The sequence below is a fragment of the Pinus tabuliformis genome, chromosome 2_1, assembly GCF_031772625.1.
Source record: "Pinus tabuliformis cultivar Carrire ecotype Pingquan chromosome 2_1, CPIR1, whole genome shotgun sequence".
NCBI classification, from domain to species: domain Eukaryota; kingdom Viridiplantae; phylum Streptophyta; class Pinopsida; order Pinales; family Pinaceae; genus Pinus; species Pinus tabuliformis.
In genome coordinates, this window is record NC_142299.1 from 824,274,609 (window position 1) to 824,298,246 (window position 23,638).

A 23,638-nucleotide genomic window follows, 5' to 3' on the forward strand; every position below is an offset into this window, starting at 1 on the left:
TCAGTGTGAATGATTATTTCCTTACCCATTAAGTAGTGTTTCCACTTTTTCACACTTTGCACCAATGCATAAAATTCCTTGTCATATTTAGGATAATTAATGACTGCACCATTGAAATTTTCCAAATGAAAACAGATAGGCTTACAATGTTGCATGAGGACTACACCCATGGTGTAGTCACTATCATCAACCTGCATCTCAGATAACTGTCACAAATCTAAAAGTGAAAGTACTTGATATGAACTTATCTTTTCCTTCAATGCATCATAGGCCTTTTGATATTTTCCTCCCCACTAAAAAACCTTTTTCACACTTGTCAATGCATGCAAAGGAGGTGTTATAGAAGTAAAATTAGAAATTAATTTCCTACATTATTGGGCTACTCCCAAATAACTTCTTACCTTAGTAACTGTCTTGGGCCTTGGCCAATTTGAAATGACATCAATCTTGGAGGGATCTATCTTCAGCTCACCTCGTCCAACAATATGACCCAAGTAAACTAAAGAAGTTTTTCCAAACTCACACTTTGACATCTTTAAATACAATTATTATTTCTTTAAGACATCAAGTATTTTTCTCACATGCATGATATGTTCATCATGAGATTAGCTAAAAATTAAGATGTCATCTAAGTAGACTATAACAAACTCATTAAGAAATGGTCTCAACACATCATTCATCGCACACACAAAGGTAGCAAGATCATTACATAAACCAAAAGGCATAACTAGCCACTCAAACAAACCTTGTTTTGTTTTGAATGTTGTCTTCCAAATGTCTCCTTCAACAATTATAATTTGATGGTAGCCACTCCTTAAGTCCAACTTAGTAAAATACTTTGCATCTTTCAATTGATCAAGTACATCATCTATTCTAGGTAGTGGGTAATGATTCTTTACATTAATGTTGTTCAATGCCCAAAATTCTGCACACATGTGCCATGTTCCATCCTTCCTTAGCACCAAAACAATAAGAGAACCACATGGCGAAGAACACGGCCTGATGATCCCCTTATCCAACAACTCTTGAATTTTCTTTTTAATTTCTGCACTTTCCATCACTGACATCCTGTGCATGCCAATGTTAGGAAGAGGATTATCTTGTTGTAACTACATCTCATGTTGGATTTCTCTCTTGGGAGGCAATCCTTTTGGTTCCTAAAACATCTCATCATATTGGTTAACTACGTCAACCAATTGAGATTTCAAACTTGAATCACAACCTTTAAAAGCTTCATTATCAACATCATTTTATTAGAAGCACAAAATTCTTACTTGAATTCACTACTATTTTCATCTACCCCACATTAAATAGTGAAAGATTTAGTTTCTCTCTATGATCTCTCTCAAAATATTCTACTCCATCTTTGAACAAATGGTATTTTTTTTCATGTCTATGGAAGATATCTTTTCTGTCATAGAGATATGATCTGCCCAAAACTATACCACATATTTCTAATGGCACAACATCAAGCTCCACTTCATCTATGAAATTTGTAGTAATGGTGAATTTCAGTTTACAATTTCTAGTTACCTACAATTGTGCATTGTCACACACCCATCCAAGTGGATATGGTTTATGATGTGGAATGGTTTCCAAGTTTAAACTTTTGACAATGCTTTCAAAGATATCATTAGCTTGAGAGCCATTGTCGAAAAGTGTATCAATTTTTCTATGTTTTGAGATCACCCTTATGTGAAAAAGTTATGTCCTCTTCTTGTCATTTGGAGTTTCATTGTGTGAATTTGAAGTACTAATGCTAGAAATGGATTCTTTTTCCTTCATACCCATGGTTGTAATTTTACTTTCATCACTCGAATCAGATCTGAAATCTTGTTGAGTGATTGTAGTTGTATTTTGTTTTCCCTTGTCATTGAATTTCTTTGGTTTCATTTCAGGATGAAGCTTCCAACAATGAGCTTCATCGTGACCCTCTTTGGAAAAGTTATTGCATGTTAATTTCTCTTCTTCCTTCTTAATAGATGCATTTTCCTTTCCCTTCCCTTTGAAACCCCTTTCTTTTCCTTTACCCTTAAATGGCTTTTTACTACCGTCTTCTGGTGTTTTTCCCTCCTGCATCAAGATGAGTGGTTTGCACACACACATCATCTAGATTATTGGGATTAAACATTAATATAGTATGCCTAAGGTAACTATGTAAACCCCTTATGTAATTCAATAACGTGTCTTGTGATTGAAATTTTACTCCTAACATTAGAGACCTTTTTTTCTGAATTCTTGGGTGTAATATTGCACATTTTGACCTTTCTGTTGTATAAAGTTCTGCCAATTCATGATGGCTTTCTGCATATAAGCTAGAGGGTAGAATTGTCTTTTAATTCCAACAATGAAATTAGACCAATAAATTTAGATCTTACCATGTTTTTTTATCTCCTCTTGTGTCTTTGATTCCCACCATACTAATGTTGCACCCTCCATCCTCAAGGAAGCTAATTCTGCAATAGACCTCCAGCTGACGAATCCAATTATCAAGCTTCTCTACATTCACTTCACCATTATACATGGGAAGTTTAAATTTAACATGAAGTTTTAATAAGGGTGATTTATCAGATCCTTTTGAGGTACGATGATGAGTATGAGTAAGGGTTGTGTTAGTGGAAGAGAGTGAAGATGCTTGTGAAGAATAAGGTGAAGAATATAGTGGAGAGGGTATAGGTTTAACTATATTTCCATTACCTCCTCCTCTTGAAGAACCTTCTCCTTTGGGAGGTTCGGAGCTTTCACCCTGTAGTATAGTACTCCTCTCTTCATAAAGGACATTCACCATCTCTTTCATATCAAAGAAAGCCTTCCTTAAGACCTTCTCTTCTGCTATCATGTTTGTAGGTTCTCCTTCATGAGACATACTCACTAGAGTCTCAACTGCAACTTGATAAAGAACTGGTGGTAGATATTGTGGCAACCTTGCCATCCTTCCCATTGACCCAACTTCAGGGCTTTCAACTAGCTTCCCTTGTCCTCCTTTGAGTTTTAACCTTGTAAGCATGACATAAATTTGCAAACAATTAAATCCTTCTTGCATAAATAAAACCAAGAGCTCTAATACCAAGCTTGATATGATTAATAAAATTAGTTTTGATGTGCTAAAATTTCTTTTCAAATTATATTAAATATGTTTGGGGATTCATGTGATTGTTTGCAAGTTTAGACATGGGTTTTTTTGTGTTTTTATATATTTTTATGTGTAATTTAACATAAAAAATGATTGAACAACAACAAATGATAGACATAAACATCACCATAAATAGTATCACAACAACAAATGATGAAGTAGTTCACCCCTCCTAGGATATGTCTCCTTGGTCCAGCTCCCAATGGCTTGGCCCTCTCTATTATGCTAAAACATGTCAATACATCAGTTTATAATGCTCAAAATACTTTGAAACCTGTTCTAATGGCTCTAGGATTCCCAAAAATGACTATGTAATCTCTTTCTACTCCTGATTTGGTAAAAAATTAAAGAAGTTATGCCCTTTCCCAATCTTCTGCTAATCACATCGCAAATTCCCCAAAATTCAGCATCATCCTACAATTTCACCCTATAAACGCGCTAACAGAGCGACAATTTCACTAAAAACCAGGTGAAATTGTTGGACAGTTAAAATGCCCGCTAATGCTTAAGTTCTAAAAATTGAAGACACATTCCTGGGGCTAAGGCCAATGGCCCGCCCCCACTGGCCAAGCCCCCACTCCTCCACGGTGATCACATGCGCAGTTGTAACTTTTGGCCACCCCACACAGGTTGGCATGTTCTTCTGAACTCCACACCAACAATATTTAAATAAACCACATGAACATAGGCGTTATGAAACACCCCTCTTGCATATTGGTAATGTTTGTGTACTAGCATTGGGAGGTCGCAGGTTTGACCCCCACTGCCTCCACCCGGACTATAAAAACGTTTTTGGTCGCCTCCCGGGCTACCACGTGATAGCCTCCAGCTGGGACACGTGTTAGCTCGTGGTTGGCCACCCCACCAACCAATCAAAACTGCATAATTTCAACTAATAAAAATGTGGCACTTGGCACAGTATCATTTTCTAACGAGCCCATTGACCAAGTCAACGACCACATGCCCTTCTCAGTGAATGCCATATCAAGAGTATGGACTACTGTTTGGGCTGCCATTTTTTTTTATTTTCCTATTTGGGAAAGTGAACAAAACTCATTTTTGGAGTCATATGGTGTATGTTTCACAATAAATGAGTTGCACCAGATTCAGGGTGATGACTATTATGTGTTTTTCCAAGTTCCACACCAATCAAACAACTTTTAATTTTGAACTACTTTTTAGCACATGATCAATAACCAAAAATTTTTACATTAGTTAAAAGTATATGCATTTTATTATTATATTCACCTTGTGTTATAACACGTGTCATCAAAATTCATGTTTATTATAGAGACTATGTAAAGAATAATGTTGAATGTGTATAATTTACTTAAAAAGGATGGTTTCATTGTGTTAATATTGATAGATAATTACAGACATATACCTAGTCAATGTTTCCACTACATGTAAACAAAATTGCAACCACATTGACATATGGAACACGAGACATTTTCTATTCCTCTTCCTCTTCCTCTTGGGATATTATTTTAAAGATAACCTTACACCTACATCAATATGTACCTTTATCGGTTTACATTCCTACATATTAAACCATTGCAATATTATGTCAACATATTTTCTTTGATTCAATCATAGTTTCCTATTTTGTCAACATCTTCTTATTTCCATGCCAAAAATGAAATTTGGATAACCAATATTTGTTATACAGGAAAATAATCTCCTCATCAACTCAGAGGACAAATACATGATGACTGAAGGACTAACCAAGTTCACAGGCCCAGTTGTCAATCTAAAGTTGTCTAGACACTATCAACGTACTTTATAAAGATTCTCATCAAGCCTAAGGGTGCATTAGTGCCTATGGTAAGTCTACTTTCTACCTCGAGAAAAACATTAGTGACCCTAAATCAGTTTCTATGGGTCAAAGGAGATAATTGACTGAGAAAATATCCTTAGATTCTCTCCTATGTCACTCATAAAAGCAGGGAAACATCAGAACTCGACCTATTTGGGGGAATTACTAATTCCTAATGGAGTATGCAAATGGGAAAGAGCACTAAAGCATGGAAACATCACTACTTTTTCCTAATGGAACTCATGAAGCACTTGGCAACCCTAACCCTACATGCTATATATGCAAGACTTGGGCCATTGTGAAAGAGGTCGAAACATTTGAAAGGATTTCCTTTTTTCCTGTCAAGCAGAGTCTTAGACTAAGGCATCAAAAGAGGTTCAGAAGGGAGAGAAAGAGAGGAGCTAGAGGGTTAAGGGAGGGTTGATGCAACTAATGGTTGTAATCACTCTTTCTAGATCAATATAGAACTGTAATTGTGTCTTCCACCTAGCTGCATTGCGCTCTCCAGCAACAACACACTAACACTCGAGGTAATAATTCCTTCTCACTTTGCTATTCATTTGTTAAACATAGATATGCATGTATCTCTGTGACAGTTACAGCTAATCTAACTATCTGCTAAGGAACTAGGGAAGATCCTTGAGGGTTTTCTACATCATCAAACATCCTTGCATTAATCCCTATAGAAATATCCTTAATGGGAAAGATAAGTTTTCATTTATTGGATGATTTCCCTCTCATTTCTAATCAAAAAGACATCATTCAAATGAAATACCAGACAATAATTTTAAATATACATAGTGATCCACTTTTCTCCTCGTGAAGCCAAGTCTCAAAATATAATTATCAAATTTTTGATACCACATCATTGGTGATTTGTTTAACACACAAATAAATTTTTTTAGCTTGAATACAATTCTTTATTTCCCTTCACTTTAAATCCTTCTAGCTACTTCACGTAATTTTTTTCTTCCATATGCCCACATAGGAATGTTTCCTTTATGTTCACTTTCTCTACTTTAAAATAAAATGCAACAAAAACAACTAAAATTTAATATAAAATAAGTTAAATTTGCAACGGTGGAAAATACCTTAACAAAGCTAATTCAGGCTTAGTTGGATGACCTTCCAGCCCATTCCAAGAAGCGCGAGCAACACATAAATCATTTAAGAGCTATCTTTCTTAGGTGTTGGTTTTATAACATACATCTGAATCCGCATAAATGCGTTTTCTTTATCGTGTGTGGACACTTACTTGGATTCACTAGCTCCAAGTATGGGATTAGGGTTCATCCCAATAAGGTAAAGGAAATTACTCAATTTCCCAAGCCAGAATCCATTCTGCAGCTCCAACATTTGCAAGGGAAAGGAAACTTTTTATGACAGTTCATCGTAAACTATGCTAAGTTGATGAAAGGATTTATGCACCTACTTAAGAAGGGAGTGTCGTATCTGTGGGATGATCAAGCTCAATGATCATTTGATGAGTTGAAAAAAGCACTTATATTATCCCCACTCCTAAGCACTCCCAATGATGGGTGTGACTTTTATCTATACTTGGCAGCCTCACCATCCTCTATAGGAATGGTCTTGGTTCAAACTCATGATGACTAGAGTGAACATGTGATATATTATCTATCGAAAGGCCTGGTTGGGCTTGAATTCAGATACTCACATGTGGAAAAGCTGTCCTTGGCAGTTGTCTTTGTTGTCAACCACTTCTGACATTACATACTACTGCGACAGACTATTATCATCGCCTTGGAGAATCCCATGAGACACATTTTGTCTTGTCAAGTAATTGGAGGGAAATATTCAAAATGGATCGTGATCCTCCAACAATTTGATTTGGTTTTCATTGATGCCAAGGTGAAAAGTTCCTTAGTCTTCACCAAAGTTTTGTTGGATCTTCCCATTGTTGATCCTAACGAGATATCCCATGATCCTCTTCCAGATGAATCTGTATATCTTATCAACACTACGGACCATTGGTATGGTGACATTCTTATCTACCTCCAAGCGCAATGTTTCCACCGTGAGCTATCATCAAGTGACCATTGTCGTACCTGCCACCAAGCGTGACACTATTTAGTGATTAACGATCCGTTATATCGCCATGGTGCGGATACAGTTCTTCGATGTTGCCTCACTCATGAAGACGCGGAACACATTTTAAATGACTGCCATGTTGGGGCATGTGGTGGCCATCCTTCTAGCATATCTACTACTCAGCAAATTTTGCGCGCAGGATACTATTGAAAATTTTGTGCGCATGCTACTACTGGTCGAACTTGTTCAAAGATTGTATCAAGGCTATCCAAGAATGCCATCCTTGTCAAGTGTTTACAAATAAAATGTGTGTTCCTTTGGCCCTACTACACCCAATTATCTCCGTCGGCCCCTTTGCCAAATGGGGAATAGACTTCGTAACTTCAAACCCCATTTCCTCTACTGGACACAACTATATTATTATAGCTGTGGACTATTTCATGAAATGGTCTGAAGCCCTTCCCACCTTTCAAGACGATGGAGAAACATGATGCTATTCCTATTTAATTAGGTCATTTATCGCTTTGGTGTGCCCCGCACAATCATTACAGACCATGGGTCTAATTTTCAGAATCACAGGATGTCTAACTTAACATCGTTGCTAGGTTTTCACTAGGATCAATCATCCTCCTACTACCACCAAGCTAATGCTCAAGTAGAGGCCATCAATGGCATCTTAAAAAACATGGTATGTATGTTATTAGGGAATCATAAGACCCACTGGCATCGAATGTTATATCCTACGCTATGGGAATACCGAACTTTAGTTAAAACTGCTACAGCCTTCATACCTTTTCAATTGGCTTATGGCATGGAGGAAATTTTATCAATTGAGTGTTAGATTCCATCCTTACAAATTTCCATTGAACTCTTGCCTAACATTACTGCCAAAGAAGATCACCTACTATACCTAAATCAACTAGATTAAACCCATCAAAATTCCGAATTGGCACTCGAAGCCCACAAGTGCTGGGTCAAAGCCCAGTATGATGAAAAGGTCAAGCCTCATTCGTACCAAGAGGGAGATCTTGTTTTACTCTATGATAAAAAGCATGACCTCTTGGGGGCAGGAACATTTCAACCCTTATGTCTCAGTCCATATGTCGTCAAGAAAGCCCTCTCAAAAGGGGCATATGAACTTCAGGACTGGGAAGGAGTCTCGATCGCTGAGCCCCGCAATGGACTATATCTGAAAAACTATTGCGCCTAGTACTGCACTAGGCATGTGCTTTGTGATTTTATGTATTTATAAGTTTTTCTTATTTTTTGATGTGACTGGATTTTTTGGTATTTATTTAAGTATTTGTCTCATACATATTTCTCGTAATGCAGATGCCTTCATTACCATTTGAACACGTAGGATACACAGATGGTGCTAGTTATGACACATGGCACATTACATCAACTGCATGGGTCATTTACACACCTGAGTTGGAACTGTTTTTTTCATGGGAGTCTTTCTTGGTACTGCCACAAACAATATTGTTGAGTACATGTTCGTAATCTCACTTCTCAGTGAAGCGTCATCATGGGACATCTCCAATCTGGTGGTCAGGTTAGACTCTCAGCTTGTTGTTATGCAATTGAAAAATCATTATCATGTTCGTAATTCAATCTTTTTACATCATTATTTAAGTGTATGACTCTCGGAACATCAATTTGAAGTTATAACATATGAGCACATTCTTAGAGAATTTAATACAGCTGTTGATCCATTGGCAAACTATGTGTTAGATTGGCATCTGTCCCATTCACTATAGATACATGTATGAAAAGTAAATATTTACAGAGTTAAAAATTTACAAAAACACTTAAAAAACATTTAGATCATAAAAATACCAATATATATATATATATATATATATATATATATATATATATATATATATATATATATATATATATATATAGATATATATATATATATATATATATATATATATATATATATATATATATATATATATATATATATATACTGAATACAATCTTTTACATCAAAATATTCTAAAACTTGAGTGTTTTAAGTACAAAATGGCCACTAAGCCTAGCTATAAACACCCGCTGGCTATACCAAAGCACCTGCTAATAGAGCCTACTTCTCATGAAATGATAACACTACTCTAGCTATGTTGCGAAGAGGAACCAGAAACCGCTCAGGCACACCAAATGTATGTCACTGCATATGAGCGGGGGTCTCCCTCATAAGAAGGTGGGGCAGACACATGCTTAAGCCCTCTAGGTTCCTCAGAACCTCGTGAAGACTGTTAGCATCAATCCCCCCCCCCTCGCGCCATCAGGTAGTTGGCCTTCGTGCCTCACTTGGCAAGGTTTGCCTGCAGGTCGTACTGGTGCCACATTTGTGTCAAGAAGAAAGCTTCATGTCAGTACTTGTTCACCCATAAAAACAATAAAATCGTAGCATAAATATTCAAAAGCTTAAAAATAATTTAAGTACTCTTAAAACCATTCTTACCTGGAGGCCCCCAGTTCGTTCCAGGAGGCAGAATCATGTTAGGGTCACTCGTGAAGTCCATGCCCTCATAGGCATTGTCATCAATCATCACAATCAGGCCATTAAGCCATTTGAAGAAATATTCTTCGAAAAAGTGTCGGATAGGTTGTCTGTGCATGGATCAGGTGATGCCCATCGACCCTGTCTCGGCTCCCTCAGATCAAGGGGACCTAAGCTCATCCGTGGGTGCATAATAGCTACCCTCTCAAGTATGAATGAGACAATGAGAGTGCAATACCCAAAACTCTGTTAGGATTGAGTCTTGCATGCAGTCAACTTTTCCTTCAACTGGTGAAGCACTGCTTCGCACTAGTTTAACATCTGAGGCTGGACAAATTCAACTTCAAATTCAAAACAAAACACAAAATCAACCATAAAATGGCACTCATAGATTTGGACCTAATCCTCTCTATGTGGACTCTGTTGGTAACGAGTCCACTCTCAGGGATATAGTAAGCTTAAACTAGCTCTAGGGTCGATTGGGGATCAAGCCTACCCCCAGTTATGTTTTCTCGTGCTCCTCTACATGAAAAATTGGTCAAAAAGTATATATCATCACTGTCAATGGCCAATTCATGATCTCCAATCCTGAACACCTAGTCATGTTCATGCCAACGCTGAATAATCTAGCTAATAGGTCCTCCTTACATTTAATCAAGTCCAACTTAGAATACTTCATCAACCCACAATAGTGCAATGCAAGTATGCAAGCAGGACCATTTCGCATGAGCAATTCTTGTCGGTCATGGGCCCGTTCTCTCCATAGACTAATCATAATGGCTCAAAACCTGCACAAATCAACCCAAAAATTAGTGCAAACGGGGAAAAAATGCTTATTAAATCACTGCCTGGGGCTTTGGGGTGCGCCCTCATGCACTAATGCCCCCCCTACTGACATATAGGGAAGATTAACACCCTCTAGTAGGTTGTAAAGGGTGTTTAACACCCCCTACAGGCCTGCTAGGGGGCATTAGGCATAGTTAAGGAACTAGAGCTCGCTAGTTCTCCAGAAAATCACGCTAAAAACTGATAAAAAAGGTTGAATAAGGCAAGATCAAGGTTTGGCACCTACCTGGGACTGATAGCACATCAAATGGTCGCCTGGATCTCCCGCAATCATTCATGGAAAATCTGCTCCTCTTTAGCTCTGAAACACTCTCACAACTCTCAAATGATGCAAATGGTGAAAGTGAAGGATCAAGAACTCCCTTATAGTCACCTTGGAGACATGAGTTATCTTAATTGAAGTCATTATAGTAGTAGTCCATTTCCAATGATAATTATCATACACCATGACACGAGATTAACATAAATTACTCATGTTTTAATAAGAGAATTTTTAGGATTGAACAACCGAAATGACCATGTGCAATTCTCTATGAGTGCTTTCTTTTATGGGATGTTTTCTTGCTCCAAAACTAAAAAATCCCTCAGTTTTTCATCATCGGGCTAGTTAAACACTTATGACGATAGTCCAAGCAACTCTTTTTCCTTCTTTTTCTAGCAAACTGAACTGAAAAAGATCGATTGAGCATTCTTTTTTGGGACTTTTTTCTCGCTCATAAAACTGAAAAAACCTGTAGTTCCTTCTTCAAGCTTGTTAAAAACTTATGAAGAAGATTTGAGAATTCTTTTTAGGAACTTTTCTCGCTCGTTAAATCGAGAAAACCCCGAGTTTTTTGTCATTGGGCTCGTTAAACATTTACAATGACGATATGAGCGCTTTCTTTTTTGGGACTATTTCTTGCTCTTAAATCAAAAAATCCTTGAGCTTTTCCCTTATTCAGGCTCGCTAAATCTACGAAGAAGGAATGAGTAGTTCTTTTACCTCTTTTTCCTTGCTCACTAAACTGAAAAAGCTACCATGAGTTTTCTTCATTTGACTCGTTAAAATTCGATGAAGGTATTGAGTTTATTGTCATGTGACTCATTAAAATTTCACGATGAAAATTGAGTTTACTCTGTCTCCTTGTACTCGTAACAAAATTAGGCAAACATGTGTTGAGCATAGGTTTCTCTTTATTCAGACTCAATAGATTAACTCACGGAAAAAGAACTGCTCCGCGTATACTATTAAACTTTTGTCGCACCCGGTTAATAACTATGACAAAGGGACCACCCTGGAGTCATTCTTTATGATCTTTTCAGACTCTCTAAATATGAAAAGACCACCGAGTTATCTCATCTGGACTCATTAAATTACACAAATGAAGGGTAGATTGACTCTTTTTACGATCCTTTTTAGACTCTTAAAACATGAAAAGATCGATGAGTTTTCCTGTCTAGACTCATTAAACTAATCAGATAGGGCATAGATTTGCTCTTTTTATGGTCCTTTTCAGACTCTTAAAACATGAAAATATCAATGAGTTTACCTGTCTGGACTGACTAAACTAATCAGATGGGGAAAGTGGACAATACAATTGCATTATGTTCCATATTTTGAAAGAAATTTTTTGCAGCAGTCACTCCCTTGAACATGGCACTCCCTCAGATAAACCTTCCTTGTGATGGCCTCTAAATATGAATCTTACCATCCTATGAGTTTACCCTATATACCCGAATGTTCTTGCATCTTTGTATCCTAACACTCTTTGGTGTTCATGAGTCTAGTGTTGTATGGTTAAAACCATTGTCATGCATTCTATTATTCAATGGAAAACCTTTATCTTCTATTTCCTCCATCAACCCATCAAGCATATCCTATCATCATGCCCTTTGTTTCTTTGACCCAATTCTCAAAATATTCCTCAAAAAACAGTCATTCTTGTCCCGTTTCGTGTTGACTAATGTAAGACACCTTATTGCCTACCTTTCAACAGGTCTCTTCCTATCGAATTCAACACTCTATCTAGGAAGAGGACCTAGAAACATTTCATTACCTTGGTACTTGTAGACAGGGAAAATTTTAAGAACCCCCTCCCTAAATTTACACGTATAATAAATGGGCGAATCTCCATGGTATATAGGAAAAATGGAAGGTGATTTTATCAATAATATGATATGTATACATAATTTTTTGGCGAATCTCTCACCAGGCATGGCGAATATTTTACTCAATTATAAAATCTTTTGTTTATTGAATACACAAATGAAATCATTGCATTTCTTTAAAATATCTTTTGAAATCAAAATTACCGAAATTACATATCGATAACCCAGTGGGTGTAGGATAAAATTCACCTGTGCCATTCACAGAAAACATGAGAAAAAGCCTAATACTATATATAAAACCAAGAAAAATTCAAATTCATCACTTCTAGGGACCTCGTAACCACCCTGCCAATACACGAGTATGTTCCTGTTTGCAATTAGAAAAATTACCCAAATTACAATCTATTTACTCCAGCATATGTTGGAAAGTTATAGAAGGATGACTAGTTCAATCAATCCATTCCTTTTAGCCCTGGATTTGTTTCAGTTTAAAACAGAAGTATACAAACATACTTGTCCAATGTCTATGCTTTAACCATTCACCTTAAGATCTTTTTACAATATAATTTCCTAAGTCTATTTAATATATTCATTATCATAAAAACCAACCTATATCCATCTTAACTCCACATCTACCACTCTTAGGGGGATGAAATCTATTTATCCCTCTGAGCACTTGGTAGACCTAGAATTAAGATGGATCTAAGATGATAGAATTTCCCCTTTAAATAGTCTATTCTCACATGAATACCATGGTATTACCATGGGTCAATACCATGGGTTATCATAAACCTGGAGCTTACCAATTACTATTAGTAATTTATAAAAATTAATAAAATTAATAGTTGATTTTTATTTTATTTTTTATTTTAACCAAGCTAAAATGTTTAACATACATTTTTACTCTTGATCGGATCAAATATTTTTTCACTCTATGCGAGTTTGCATATCACGATATTTGATACCTCTCGGGGGTTAGTAGATCCAGAGTAAAGATGGATCTATGCTGGTTTAATTCCCCCATTTAAATATGCTACATTCCAGGTGAATACCATGGGTCAATACCATGTGACATTTTTATTTTTATTAATACTAATATTAGGGTTAATAATGTTTTTTTTCATGGTATTAATAACAATCTAGTCCATGGAATTTGTCCCATAGTATTTCGCCCATAGGTTTCACCTAAATATAATGCATTTTTTGAGTGTTCATAAATATAAGGTGACTTATGGAGTAAATATAAAAAAATGTTTTATATGTTTACCATACCTCTCGTTTATTTATCGTTTTATTAATTTACCATACCTCTTTTACAAATATGGTATTTTTCCCATAGGATTCACTTAAATAAAACCTCTTTCATGAGCCTTCATAAATAGAACGAGGGTTATGGACTAAATATAAAAAGAGGTTTTATTTATTTACCATGCGTCTAGTTTATTTATATTTTTATTTATTTACCATACCTTTTGAGTAAGTATAAAAAGACATTTTATTTATTTACCATACCTCCACTTTACTTATATTTTTATTTCTTTACACCCTTGCATGTATATAAGGTGACTTGTGGAGTAAATATGAAAAATGTTTTATCTATTTACCATACCTCTCATTTATTTATATTTTTATTAATTTACCATACCTCTTTTATAAATATGGTATTTGGGCCTTTGGCCCATAGGATTCACTTAAATAAAACCTATTCTTGAAAATGAGCTAATGGATTCACTTAAATAAAACCTATTCTTGAAAATGGGTGAATGGAAGGTTGTAAATCCTAATTTCAAGGGCTAAATTTACCTTTTTTACCCTCTCCCTTAAAATAAGGTGGGCTATTTGAGGTGATTTGTAAAAATGTACTATGATACAAAATATTCGCCCACTAAAAATTTAAAACCCCTTAATTTCGCCAAAGGGCGAACATTCACCCTAAAATTTTCTATGCTTGCAAACATCAGTGGCAGGTCACCTTGTGTTTGATCAGGGGTTTTCATTATTGGCTCCTGGTTAAATGATTCTACAAGTGTTTGATGACAAAAACATTTTTTCACACTTGCTAGATTATACTCTTCATCTTGGAGACCATCACCATTATCGGTGGCCATCCTTGCATACGTTAATGGTCTCCATTATTGGCTAGTAATCAGGCGATTTCATGCATGTTCGACATATATTCAGATGTATCGATCTGTGTTGTTCGGTGAAGTGGAAATCAAGACCTTGGGTAAAGTCTTGCATCATTCAACCTTGTTTCCTCTCCCAAGTTGCGGTTATTGTTTTTTTGAGACATCTCATCAGAATGATCCTATTATGACACATGTTCTGCATTGTGCTTATCAACGGCCAGCATCATCATATCTCTCTTCTTAGAAAATCACTTTGACATAGCTAGCGAGCGTGGTAATTCCTGACTTAGGATATGATTTTAGTTGTTTTATATGTGTGTGTGTGTGTGTGTGTGTGTGTGTTGTATCAGGTTTCCCGTACCACCCGAAGCTCTGATCCTCTCTCTCTTTCTTCCAAAGAAAAGGACAATTAAATATAATGTATTTTGGCCATTATTGCAGCCTTTGATCTCACACTTTAGGGGGCATCTGTTATATAGGAAAATGACCTCCTCATCACCTCAGAGAACAAAGACATGATGACTGAAGGATTGACCAAGTCCATAGGCCTAGTTATCAAGCTAACATTGTCTAGACACTATCAACCAAATATATAAAGCTTCTCAGCAAGCCTAAGGGTGCATTAGTGCCTAGGGTAACTCTACTCGCTACCTCAAGAACAATGTTAGTGACCCTACATTAGTTTCTATGGGTCAAAGGAGAGAATTGACTGAGAAAATATCCCTAGATTCTCTCCTATGTCAGATCATAAAAGCAGGGAAACATCAGAGCTTGACCTATTTGGGTGAATTACTAATTCCTAATGGAGTATGCAAATGGGAAAGAGCACTAAAGCATGCAAACATCACTGATTTTGCCTAATGGAGCTCACAAAGGACTTGGCAACCCTAACGCTACATGATATATATGCAAGGCTTGGGCCATTGTGAAAGAGGTCAAAAGATTTGAAATGATTTCCTATTTGACTGTCAAGGAGAGTCTTAGACTAAGGCATCAGAGGAGGTTAAGAAGGGAGAGAAAGAGAGGAGCTTGAGGGCTATGGGAAGGTTGATGAAACTGATGGCTATAATTAGTCTTTCTACATCAATATAAAACTACAGTTGTGTTGTCCACTCCATGATATTGGTAGTATAACTTGTTTATATGTTGATCTGATATCTTATAGCATGAGTGGCTTAGTTATATACAACTAGATATCTTTTATATATTCATGCATTTGTTTATCAAGGTTTTATGCTGTGATATTATGATTGTCTTTGCTATGTGCAGGTTTGGATCTAGAGCCATTTCAGGGGTCTTCCGCCTAGCCGAATTGCGCTCTCCAGCAACAGCACACTAAGACTCAAGGTAATAATTCCTTCTCACTTTGATATTCATTTGTTAAACATATTTATGCATGTATCTTTGTGACATATGTAGCTAATCTGACTATCTGTTGAGGAACCCGAGAAGATCCTAGAGGGTTTTGTACAGCACCAAACACCCATGCACTAATCCCTATAGAAATATCCTTAATGGGAAAACTAAGTTTTCATTTCATGGATGATTTCCCTCTCATTTATAACCAACAACACATCATTAACATAAAATACTAGATAAATAATATCACAGTGAACTAATTTGAAATATACATAGTGATCCACTTTTCTCATCGTGAAGCCAACTCCAAAAATATAATTATCAAATTTTTGATATCACATCCTTGGTGATTTGTTTAACATAGATATGAAAATTTTTAGCTTGAACACAATTCTTTATTTCCCTTCACTTTAAATCCTTCTAGCTACTTCATGTAATTTTTTTCTTCCATATGCTAGGAATGCTTCCTTTATGTTCACTTTCTCTACTTTAAAGTCAAATGCAACAACAACAACTAAAAGAAATATAAAATAAGTTAAACTTTCAATGGTAGAAAATACCTTACCATAGCCAACTACCTCTACTTGGGAATAACCTTTTGCTACAACCAAACTTTGTAATTTTCGACTTTTCATTTTGCCTTGAACTTATTCTTGAACACCTATTTGTTGTCAATGGGATTTCTTCTAGCTAGAAACTCCACTAGATCTCAAGCCTCATTTTTATCTATGGTTACTATTTCTTCAACCATATCCTCTTTCCAATTTTTCTGATCCCCTAAACCAAATACCTCCCTAACAATTCTAAAAACATCATCAATAATAAAAAAAGAAAAAAGTGAATGGGAACCGAGTGGAGTATACCTTTATGGTTTCCTTCTTTCCTAGAATGATCTCCTCAATACTATAGTATGTGGTTTTTATTCTTATTATTCAGGTTCATATATAGATTATAATTCATTATTCGCTAATTCAAACTCTATATTCTTTTCTTCTTCTTTCTACCTTGGTAGGACTTCCTCTTCGACAACATCTTTGATCTCCCTAGATACTACATCTTGACTATACACATTCTTAGTTCTAGGTTCCAAAGATTATAATCTTTCAAACCATGCTTATATATAACAAGGATACACTTTTCAACTTTCTTATCTAGCCTACCCCTATAATCTTTTAGAATGAGTGCATAAACATCACAACCAAATTCCCTCAGATATTTCCTTATATAAAAGAGGGGATGTGTACTTTTCAATTTTGGTTCTATAGTCTTTCTTGCAATGCCCTTCTTTTCCGCATCTCCAACATACCTTTACCAATTTCCTCAGGGATTTATACCTTCCTCTATATTAATATATCCCACTTGAGGACTTATTTTTAATTCTATTCTCAAATAATCCTCTTATAGATAAGCCATATATACTCTCATTTTCCATGATTATCATCTCATCTCCTCTTGTAAACGGGATCATACTATAACATCAAAAAATAAATTAGTTTCATTACTATCTATTGTAACATCAAATCTATCTCCTGAGTGGAAAATAAATAAAAAATATCATACAATTTTCTTCATCTCAAATCAAAGCATTAATAGATGATATATAACTTATGATATTATTGGAAGAAATTAGTTCATATGTCACTGTGTCTCTATCCTTCATTTTTAGGTTATACATCTTTGACTATAGGAATAATTTGTTCATTGGGGTGTTAGATTGATATAAATTCCATGAATTTTTCTATAATATCATTGTTGTAGCTCCTCCTAAAACATTCAATAATACTAAATATGAGAGAAATATATTGTTCTATTTATGTTTCAATCCAACCTTGTCTAGTCTTATATCAACATCCCTATCAATGTAGTACTAGGATCCATATTGATTCACTAATATTTTTCTCCCATAACTCAAAAATATTCTTATTTATTTTTTTGATCTCAATATTTGAACTACTCACCATTTCATTTCATCACGGGAAATTATTCCTTAGATCTCCCACTATAAAAAGGTCTAAAATAGGCCTCAAAATAACCTCATACCCACAAACACATTCCCTTGAATCCAAAAATAATTTGATACCAAATATATGTTTTCACTCCATATAGTTACCTGTCAAAAATATATTCTTAATAAAACATAAAAAATAAAATGGAAAACACAAACATTAGCACACAAATTTTACTCGGGAAACCCAAACTAGGAAAAACAAAAATATGTTTCAGTATATTTATCTTTGAAGTATTACAACATCATATATATATATATATATATATATATATATTAAAAATTGGTTAATCCAAACTCATACCAAACTCTAAGGAACAACTCTTTCAAAAAAAAAATATGTTGTCAAATTTAATAATTCTAATTAAAATCGAGAAATTTCTTCATTGAAAACCACAATGATTCTTAAAATCAAAATAAATATGAACTCAATATGCAAATCGTCATTTTCTCAATAATCAACATTTTTGTTCTTGTAAGCTAGTCTTTTGAAATCTAAATATCAAAAACATAGAAAATACGTAATGTTGTAGATATGCCACTTGGGAAACTATGCCAACAACATCATATATATATATATATATATATATAACTTCCAAACTAAAATCATTGTAGCGATATGAATGCTAGTTAATTATATGATAATAAACACCTACGGGATGGGTTCCACCTAACACATGGTCTTCAAATAATAAAGAGGTGTGAGAGTTGTATCCTAGTTGAGCTAATTTAGCACTAATTTCCTGATTCTATAGTTGAATTTTGTCCAATTGTAGCATACTTTATTCTTTGACATCTACCCTTTTCATGAGTAGCTTTCATATCAACATCTTCATATACTACTAAGGGCCCACAATTTTCTAATAATTTGTTTCATTTTTCCTAATGTTTCTCATGTTGCAAATATAATTTGACATTTCCACACCAACGTCCTATCCCAAAATCATGGCCCACTCACCCCTAATTTTCCCCTAACGATGACCTGTCCCCAAAATATGTTAGCTGGCTTTGTAACTTGTGTCACCATTCTAAAGGAAAAGATACCAAGGTACCATCAATGGTCACAGATACCAAGGTGCCATCAATGATCACAGGATCCCAACTACTCACTTCTAAATCTAGAAGAACATGTTCTACCCTAATGACAAGATCACCTTGTTCTTTCTCCTCTTTCCTTTCACCATCCTATGGCTATCATGGCTTCTCGTGCAACTGTTTCAGTACTAGATTTCCTCGATACTTCTTCAAATAAGAGCACTCCCACAACTGATTCAAATTTCAAAGAATGAGTCCCGCTCAAACTGATTGAAGTTACGAAGTGATCCCCAGACTCGGGAAAAGAACACAACAAGGTTATAGCTTTGTCTTCTTCCTGGATTTTAACTTCCATATTTGATAATTAGCATATAAGTGTATTAAAAACATTTAAATGTTCTATGACTTTTGTACCCTTCTTCATCCAAACAGTGTACAATTGTCGTTTCAAATAAATTCTATTGGTTAACGATTTTGTCATATATAGTTTTTCCAATTTTTTCCATAAACTTGTAGCTATACTCTCTTCAACAATGTTGAAGAGAACTTCATCTTCCAGGCATAACCTGATGGTACTGACAGCTCAGTCATTGAAGTCCTCCGAGTTCGAATCTGTCATGCCAGCAAGTTCCTTATTTGCCCCGTCCAATGCTTTGTGCATCCCTTGTTACACCAACAGATCCCTAAATTTTATTTTCCCCGTCCAATGCTTTGTGCATCCCTTGTTACACCAATAGATCCCTAAATTTTAGTTTCCATAAAGAAAAGTTGTTCTTGCTAGTGAATTTCTTCACCTCGAACTTTGCATTTGTCATTTTGGCCATTTCTTTCCTCCTAGGGTTTCTGTCTTCCAACTAGGGTTTCTAATATTTTTTACTCCAGTTTTTGTTACCAAAGAAAATTGTAGAACTCTGTTTTTCTTCTCCAATTTATGTTACCTAAGAAAATTCCAAAATTCTGTTCCTTTCCAAAAAAGTATTGTCCCCCCATTTTTTTTCAATTTACTAAAAAAATAAAAAAAAAAATACAATAGTTTTCTGAAAAAAAAAATTTCTCTTTTATTTAATTTCAATTTTGCTAAAAAAACTTTTGACCAACCCTACTTCAGTTTCCTAAAAAAAAAAATTATTTTCTTCAATGCAATGAATTTATTCAACAAATTTTTGCTGGGAAAAAAAAATACTTGGCCTCCATAGTGAGAAACAATGCTGCTGTTTTTTTTCTTTAAAAAAAAAACCTTCTTCATGCAATATTTTCCCATTGGACTGCTTAGTGGCACTGTGAGTCCCACCGACTGGCACCCACTATGAATGCTTTGCAACTCTGGATAGGCCAACAGGGTTTACCGTAATTCTGTGCAGCTCTTTAAAAAAAAAAACTGCTTAAGAAAAAAACGTAGCATCTAAACTCAACTCAATAAAAAAAATGTGTTTTGTTGTGCGTACTTCTTCAGGGTTTACTGCTTCACAAAAAAAACACAACCAACTCAACTCAATAAAAAATGTGTTGTGTTGTGTATACATATTTCTCCTACAATATTGGTAAGCTGAGTCCCTCGACAACGTCCAATGTTAATAATGGCAGCAAAGTTCATCGCTCCTCCTCCTTCCAAACACAAATGCTCTAGACAACATTCCACCAATGGCTCCATGGGCTCAAATATTTTAATCGACTTTCTCAGAACGTAACATCTTTCTCTTCCTAAGATCAACCTACTCTAATACCACTTGTTGGTTTAATTGACAACACTTTGCAAAGTTGATGACTCTCAACCTCCTAGAGCACAATGAGTTAGTCTCGATACTGAACAATCCTATGGAACTGCCACCATCTGTTGAACATATGGTCTTACTCTATATTCAACAGTTATCTAGGATATCATTCTAGGTTAATAATGTCTTTACTAGACAATTGTACAACTTGACCTTGTATAACATAACCTGTAATGACACTCCTGGAGCACGATGGGTCACACCAACTTGACCTTATTAAGAACAGCCGATGACTAATACTCAGAGAGCACTATGGGTCACATTAGTGTATGCAATAATTGACATGTTTTTTGTGGTTCTGCATGATTTGATTTTTTTTTTCTTGCTGCACTAAAATATAATAATGACTAAAAACAATACAATCTTTTTTACACACCCAATAATTTTACAACCCACAAAAATGTATAAAATATAAAGATTAAAGAAAATAAACATACAAGAAAATCATCTCCTCCATAGATCTATCTAGAAAAGGAGGTCTATTGTTGTCTACCAATACTTCAAAGGAACCACCAAGTAATTTGACACATAAAGGAGGCTTTGGTAGCGGTGAAAGGAGCAAGCAGATGGAGATTTAGCGTTATCAACAGCCAAAAGGTCTCACAATTTTTTATTATTTTTCGCTGATCGAAGTACTTCTGAGAGATCTCCACCCATCTCATGCATTATTTCCATTGTAACAGTATCCAATCTTCTAGAAGATGTCTTCAGAGACCAGTGGAGGGAGAGCCTATTCCATCGATGGAGAAGGGGATATGGTTGTTGTCTTTGGCTACCTCATTGCTTCCCAGGATTGACGTTGGTAGTAGTTTGTGACCTTTCATCCATGTGTTTCGGTTCTCCTCCATCCAAAAACATAAGAAGGCGGAACAACCTCAACTGTCTCATGGAAGTGAACGGTCAAAACTCATAGCAGTAGCTTCTTAAACAGGATGTGTCAATGTCTCTTGACTCCACGTCCTTTTTGCCCACAGTGTTTTGAATGTCATCGTGGCCACCAATAGCGTGGCTCAATTTTCCCTTGGCAATGCTCTCCTTGTAAGACAACCAACGATTCTGAGATCGGATCTTATATTCCGAGGTCTCGAAGGAAAAATATTCACCACAGCGTCCAATTTTATCACTTTGGACATATATTGCCGAAGTGGTTTAGATCTGACGAGTACAATCATTCAGTAGAGTCATTCTGCTTTTTGCTTCTTGTTTACGCACTCACCACCACACCATTCGAGATCTAAGATCCGGATCTATTTGATGTGCAGCAAAATCATAACAATGATGCCCCAACACGGATAGCAATAGCTCCATTAAGCAACACATGCTCCAAATACACTTTCTCCTTTACCCGCAGTGATCTTAGATGTTAGCCACACCTTGTTTCTCTTCAAGTGCCAAATTGGTTAGCTATAATTGGCCTGCCCAGAATTTGTAGAGACTGCCGGCAATTGATGATGCTTCATGAACATGAGTAGATAGATGGGATTCGAGGGAAACAATGCTGAAAATAGAACTGTGGTTTACTCTCGCTATCTACCCTACATATTTATAGGGAATTAGATATCTCAACTCTAGCATTTTCCTGATCCTCAGTTGAGGGAGTTAAGCCCATACTGACTGTGATATCAGGATAGAAATTGAGATAGACACAAATCACAATTTGCTATCATTATTGATTACAACTGTTATAAATATATAGGGCACAAAACAATAACTTCAACAAACATATAGGACACAAAATAATGACTTCTGACACATCTGGATCATGACTACAACTCATATATAGGAAAAAAAAACTTCTAGATTGGGATTCATAATGACAAGAAGTAAATCACATCATACACATTGAAGTATTAGTTCCAACAAAAAGAAAGAAATTGCAAGGGCTATTTCATATATCTGTTTTATATTTTCGACATCTCATACACATTGAAGCGTTAGTTCCAACAAAAAGAAAGAAATTGCAAGGGCTATTTCATATATCTGTTTTATATTTTGGATCTTTTTGGTTTAATTTGTGGTCTAATTTTCCCAGAATTTGACATGGATTTGTTGGAATGGTAGGTTAAGTTGTGAACTTTTCACAACTTGAATGTCCCATGCCCATAAGTGTTTTAGGTGCTGAATCTATATATGCAATCAAAAAACCATTTTAACCAACAAAAATTAAAATTTCAAAAAAAACAAATTTAGTAAAATCCCAGCAAAAACTCCAAAACTTATAATATCTCTTTAAAAAAACATAAAGTGAATATTATTCATATATGATAAATACACGGATATGCCACAGGAAGGGAAGTGCATGTGAAAATTACGGGCAGGCAAAGTGATTAGATCATTCTTTTGTCGTGGTTGTAGGTTAAAGTGCTTTTCTCATGTGTAAACGTGTAGCAGTGGTAAATAAAGTACGTTGACTGAAACAGGTCGTTCATTAGCACTGCAATAATGGTCATTACTCTGCTTCCATATGATGCTAGAGACTGCTGGTAGATCGCAACGTTATCAAATCAAGGCCTTGGATTTCCGCATCGCCGAAAACAGTTCCGTGTTTCCCTTTGCATAGCTAGATAGTGGTCGGTGAAATTAGTATCATTGTGCTTTGATTCGTTTCTTTTGAGAAGTTGAAGATCAATGGCTGCGTTTTCTGAGGAATATCAGACTTTTCTGAGCTCCGTCGGGATTGGCCAACCGGTATGTGATGTTCAGGATCAATGATACCCAAACGCTATGACTAACCATCTTGCTGATCAAACTATCCAGTTTGATTCAGAAGATGGACTGACCAGTTCTGCTTCCTGCGCTGAAATAATGTCTCTCGATATTAACGTGGGGCCAGTCTGGAGAACGCATCTTGTTTCCAGTGCACATGACGCTGACAAGGCACTGCACAATTT